At 31.5% G+C, this 6,701-nt stretch overlaps 1 protein-coding gene and 1 non-coding gene across 2 annotated transcripts in view; one reads left to right on the forward strand and one right to left on the reverse strand.

Annotated features, from left to right (window-relative positions):
* Positions 1-6,701, reverse strand: part of LOC149898051 (uncharacterized) — a 370,187-nt gene that overhangs the window by 361,422 nt on the left and 2,064 nt on the right. The window lies entirely within an intron of this gene.
* On the forward strand, positions 2,388-2,458 carry TRNAG-GCC (transfer RNA glycine (anticodon GCC)). Its single transcript has one exon. It is a non-coding gene; the product is annotated as a tRNA-Gly (tRNA).

Genomic DNA, 6,701 nt, shown 5'->3' on the forward strand with positions numbered 1-6,701 from the left:
CATAATGATTCTCTCTGCCATTCAATGTTTTAGAACTTGGAAATTTTATTACACGTGTTATGTTCAACGGAGTGTGTTGTATTGTTTGAAAAGGACTAGGAAGAGGTATACACATACGTGTATAGGATCAGTTTTGACAAGATTTAAATGTACGTCTACTGCAGTATGTATGTGATGAAATAAAAGTTTATAGCGTTTGGTTGCTTTGTATTGAAAAGCGTAGGTATGGCAAACTGATGCAGAAAATCGTCATTAATAAAATGTTTGTACATTTATCTAATTGTTTATCCTAAATACACGTATCTACAATTTTGAGTCTTACTATTATATTATGGAAACATGCAAAATTTGCCTAAGTATAACAATTTCATTGCTTCAGATTTCTATAAGCGATTATTACTATAATAAAACTACCACACTAATGATTTTCCTCTGGACCCAGGATCGAACCCCTGACCACGAAAATAGGCTAATGACACTAAAATACAAACAAATATTTAACCAGAATAAATCAACATGTCACAGTACATTAACACAATTTAGCAGGTTTGGGCGCGATAAATAACTAGCAACAGAGTAAATAAATTCTTTTAATTAATGGACGTAATTAAGAAGACAAGACATCTATTACACTTGCTAAACATTCCTTTTTACTTAGTAAGTTAAACGCTTATTTCGGTATTTGGATTGCTTTGTAGAGCTGGATTTTCCTTTTAATTCTGTCTTCTGTTTTATCTAAATTGTGTTTATAGTTAGTCCACGTTTTTTTAAACATTTAAAATTGGATGGTATCGCAATTTCTGAATGGCTTTTTTCTTTCTATTCCTAAAATGTGATTTAATTTTTTTTAAACTGTCCACTGTTTTCTAATTTTTGGATTCTTAGACTAGATAGTATTTTTTTTGCTGTCTAAATCAAACTACTCAAAAAAAATTGACATGATGTGAAGCCAAATCCGACCCAGGTGCTGAAAGCTAGGGTCGATGTAGACATTAAGGTTTTGCCTTGGTCGTGTGCCAACCCGCACGCCACCGACGTGCATTTTTGCCTTATTTCTCATTTTGGGTCCGGGACAAAATGTAAAGTGGAAAAATCTTTGCTCCACTTAGCGTGAGATTGACAAATTGGCTGTAACATTTTATTAGTTTTTTCTTTATAATATTAGTAGGTTTCCCTGTGCTTGTGTTCTTGTGCTTGTGTCGTTTCAGGGAAGGGAAATAATAAGACGCATTACGCTTAACGCAAATACGCGTATTTTCAATATTTTTTTATTATAATGTCAAAAATATTTAATCAGACCAGTAGTTCATAGGATTAGCGCATTCAAGTAAACAAACAAACAAAATCTTCAGCTTTATAATATTATGTATTACTATATGTACATACACACTATTTTATTTTATGTTATTTTGAATGTTCACTTCACGTATCGCCACGCTACATATAATATATCATTGTTTTCGTATTATGCTCGTTGCAGATGTTATTATGAATGCATATTTCATTGCATACGTGCCGTGTATCGCAGGTGAGTCGCTACAATGAAAAGGCCTTATTTCGTACACTGGTCGATCTTATTAATACGGATTGCAGTGGAATATAAATTGCATGATGTGTAAACTATAGTGGTAGTAAATACCTAGTAGTGGTAAGTTAAGACAAATATATTTTATTTCACTCAAAAACATTTTTCATTTTGTTTCCTCCATACCGTGGGTTTCATAGCATAATTTGTAAAGTTTAAGGCTTAAGCTTAAAACTACGCAACGGATTTTGATGCGGTTTTTTTTAATAGATAGAGTGATTCAAGAGGAAGGTTTTAGTATATAATTTGTTATGTTTTAGACAAAGCGGGCGAAGCCGCGGGCGGAAATCTAGTTACCAATATATAAATTTTGCGTTTACCAACGGTCTATATTATGATTAACTAGTAACTATTTAACTGTTAATACTTTGTCGACTGCACTTAAAACTTCAATAACAATTGAAATAAAAGTAAATCAAATAAAAAAACAAGTACCTAATTATTATTAAAAAAACAAAATACCCGACTGCACACTAAAAAAAGAGTAAAAATGTCTTTATCCCGTGGGACTTTTAGGATAAAATGTATCCTATGACACTCCCGTAATCAAGACAAATCTAACGATACCTCATACATCAAAACCCATCAAGCCGTTTAGGCTACAGGTGGTCACAAAGGAAAAGACATACATACATACTTACATACACTCGAAAAACATTACCCTCCTTCTTTGGCAGTCGGGTAATAAGACTAGACAGAAGAATATCAATATCAACACAATAATACAAGCCAATGACCTCAAAATCTAATCATTCAGTCTGATCATTTTGTATGATCCGCTATTTCGCGAATGTATGTATCAGCATCGGTGGTTCAGTGGTAGAATGCTCGCCTGCCACGCGGGCGGCCCGGGTTCGATTCCCGGCCGATGCAATCACTTTTTATTTAATTTTTTTCGTCAATATTTAGTAATAATACACTTTCTATAAACAAAAAACTAAATTTTAATAACGAAAAAACAGGTGAATCTCACAATGCAAGATAATGAGCGGACTCACAAAAAGAGGCCCCACCCCTCTATTACGAGAGGCCACATGTTCCACAGCGTATAATTTAACAACCGATATCTCTTATTATCTGTATAATTTCACGCCTCACACACGGACCGACATTTCTTTTGTTATCATTTTAAGAATATCCAACAAATACCACAAACTTGTAAACGAATTTTCTCAGCAATCGCTTTTTTATTGAGATTAATGTTAGTTTAAGTTTTGATTGAAATCCGTGGAAATTATGTATTTCATTTTATAGAACACAATTTTTGAGAATTGAGGAATATTTAATAAAAAAAGTATTCCGTATCTTTTCTTTATTTAAATTATTATATAATTGAAAGTATTTGTAAGTTAGATTTTTTTATTAATGTCGACGACGCGGTCACGGTCACGTTCATCCGTGTTGAAGATGTTTAAAGACAATCTGGATTGTTTTGACCAGTTAGCATTCTGTATTATTAACCTGGATATCTATGAGGTTTTCATTATGTGAGCCATTAGAGCTTAGTTAAAGTCATTTTTTATCAAGAACTTTGAAAAACCAGTCAGGTTTCATGACAAGTTACACGCGTATAAAATAGATATAAAAATTATGTTAAACAAGGAAAAAGTCTTCCATTTCTCTTAATGGAGCCCAGCAGCATTTAACAACGCATTAAGGGCCCCGGGGACTCGCAAAGGTAATTATTTGGACAATCCGATGTGACGGCCCGGAAAATGGACGCAACGCTTAAAAATGTCCGAACAATATTATCTTAAGTTTTTGGAAGGCTTCCATTATTAAAAAGTCGTTTCGGAGTATTTATCTGTCATTGGCCAAAGTGTACTTACTTTCGTATTCATTTTATGTACGTAGGTACAGCTGATGTACTGTATTCTATAGGTACCAAGTATGTATTAGTTATTGTAAAAAAGTACCATTTAGAATGATAATTGTCCAAAGTAAGGAATGTAAATATAATTATAAATACCATTTTAATTCCTTGAAATAAAATGAAATAAATTTATTTATTTGTCCATTTTATGTTTTACAATTAATGTACGACAGTGGGTCCCAAACTAAGTGAAATACTTGTGTCTTGGGACCCTAGATCAACCGTTTAAACCGCTAAATAACTTAAATATTGTATTGTAAGTTGTTGTCATACAAATTTAAAAAAATTAGAGCACAATTCTCATGTTTGTCTTCACAAAAGCGTTTACAACAACAAATTTAAAACAGGATAACATCCCGCAAGTGTTTGAGACAGCAAGTTAAGTAAAATAATGAGTGTCGTTCGTCTATCGAAATCGTTTTAAATCCGATATAAATCTTCATTGTCAAGCTGTGCAACTCTAGTAATTAATTAATGATCGAATGAATCTCGTGGGTGACGCCTCACGACCTAATTGTGACTGATTTTATAGTTCTGTAGTTTGTACCATTACGCAAATGTTTACGAGAATCTACTTGTTTCATTGCGATGAGCAAGATAGTTGAAAGCTTAACCTACTTATTTTATTTATCAGTCGCTTGTGTGATGTAAGTAAAGTAGGTAAGCAGCTTACAATTACATAAATGGTTCTGAAGCCTGAAATTCAAATATGTTTTTATATTTGCACTTTATCATTATGTATTACTTTCTTTTCATTCTTAAATACAATTTAATGTTATCAATATATTGCGTAGATAAACTTTAACCACCGATATAATAATAGTGCAGTTCTAAGAAATAGAAATAGGAATTTCGTAGACCAGCGGTTATTTCTAGCAAGCTATCGATGTACCAAATCTGCTGACAAGCGCTCGAGACAGTCTTCAGCCGGTCCAGATTCATGTCTCGATGTATACCGATAACCGGCAGAATACTTGTACTGACTCATCTTTTACAGTTTTAAAATAGAATACAGAAGTTTATAATTTTATTTTTAGTCTATATTTTTTCCAACACAAACGACTTACCTATTATTCTGTAACGTAATTCGGCTATAAAAATGCTATACAATTAATAGACTAATAGTTCATAGTTCATACATACTTGGAATAATTCAATTAAATATTTTCTGCTGTAATTATTAGTACAAGTACAAAATATTACCTTTTCTTTGGTCCCTATTAGTATGCCAAACGCAGCATAAAATAATAGGAGCAAAAAACGTATGCTATGAATTGAGAACGTTAAATAGGATTAATCTACATCACTGAAACAAATACAAAAGCTATAAATTGAATTTTCTTTCTTACAACAAATTTTACATAAATATAGCAAACTAGCGGTCCGCCCCGGCTTCGCCCGTGGTACATAATATTTATGTTTTCTCTACATAAGAACCATCCTCGAACTTCAAGGAATATAATAAAAAAAGAATTATCGAAATCGGTTCAGCCGTTCTCGAGTTATGCGCTTACCAACACATTTTGCGATTCATTTTTATATATATAAGAATACATACACGCATAGGCTATTATGACCTCAAATATCAAAATATTCCCCCAAATAGGCAATATTAAAGAATTCCCTGTTACATTTGATTAGACTCATAATGTTGTTTGTAATAACGCCCGTTTGAGCCTCAAGACATACATTACGCCATATGCATTATTTCTCCACATTTTCTATTCTGTTTAAGGGAACAAAATAAGCTGTATAAATCATAGCTCCTGGCCACACGCGAAACACCATAATAGACTCAATTTCGTATGCATTAAAGTTCAAGTTTGCTTACATTAAAAATTGCAACCCCTTACCCCAATCTAATAGCAATGTTTGAGTTACTACATCATTTTGCGACCCTCTTTATATATTATTTATTACTAGAGCCGAATTAAAAGAATAATAGCTAGTTGGAATATATTTTGCATATGATTTGATTTGTAAATCACTAAGAAAATAAATCATCTTATGATTGTTAACAACAGCTGATAACTTGATAAGCCTTATCCCCCTTATTTATAGCTTTTCCTAACTGATTTTATTAAATTAACAATGTAGCTAAAATTTATTAGATTGATATCTTGTTTTGTTTTATTATAAGTACATACACTTTAATTTTCCTTTTGAGTCATTAGTCAAATAAGTAATTAAGATTATCAAATTGCATACAATGTATTATTTAACTGATATTAAATTTAGTATAATAATGAAGTAATTGAAATGAAATCTGATTTCCTATTTAGTAAAGAATTATTATTAGTAAAAAAAATGTGTAGGTATTCCACGCAACACATTTCATCAATGAATAGTTTTTTAAACCTTGAAAAATGCGCTAGGTAAATTCACGCCATAAACAAAAACAATAAAATTCAATTACCCATACAATTGATAATCGCGATTGTAAAGCGAAAGAAGCATAGACTATAAATATTCACAGAACAAAACTGTGGAGCTGTCCGCATGAAAATTATCCAATCAGTGATGTGCATCACTTCATGAAATATGTATGACATGTCCAATGCAATTATTATCAACATATTGAGCTTAATACTTCAGTTTTTGTTTGCGCGTTGTTTTAAATAGTATTGTATGCTAATATTGCAGTTTATAGACAAGTAATTTATGAAGTTCTTGTATATTGTTGATTTCCAAGAAGACTCAATTCATTGTGTTGTCAATCAACAGGTTCTTAAAATATTTGCTACCAACTCAAGATTATATCTACGGGATTGATGATCATCAATAATAATTAGTTCTTACCAGGAATCTACTGTGAAACCTCAAATTCAGTCACAGTATAATAGAAGTTATATTTGTAACTTACTAGAATAATCTTATATTTCCATGGTCAAACCAACTCAAATATTATTATACTCTGTGATAACTATAAACTACAACGAAAAGAAAAGAATAAATCAATTTGAATAAATTTTGAATATTTCCCATAGCTGCCATGTTCCATTTGTATTTTTTTTTCCTTCACCAAGGCAGGTAGATGTGTCGTATTGACATTTGATTTTTGGAATACTTATTATTTTTAAATTTGGCAATGTTAACTTAATATTTTTAATTAGTAAAAATTGTTTATTTATTAATTTATTTTATCATATAGGTGTTATTAAGTACTTAAATTTGTACTTGCTGTAATAGGTTTGGGGTAAATATAATCTTAGGAAAACCAAGGGGTAGGATGCATTTGGTTGG

The sequence above is a fragment of the Colias eurytheme genome, chromosome 24, assembly GCF_061535395.1.
Source record: "Colias eurytheme isolate Ceu_HAF_F1 chromosome 24, ilColEury1 Martin Lab GWU primary, whole genome shotgun sequence".
NCBI lineage: Eukaryota > Metazoa > Arthropoda > Insecta > Lepidoptera > Pieridae > Colias > Colias eurytheme.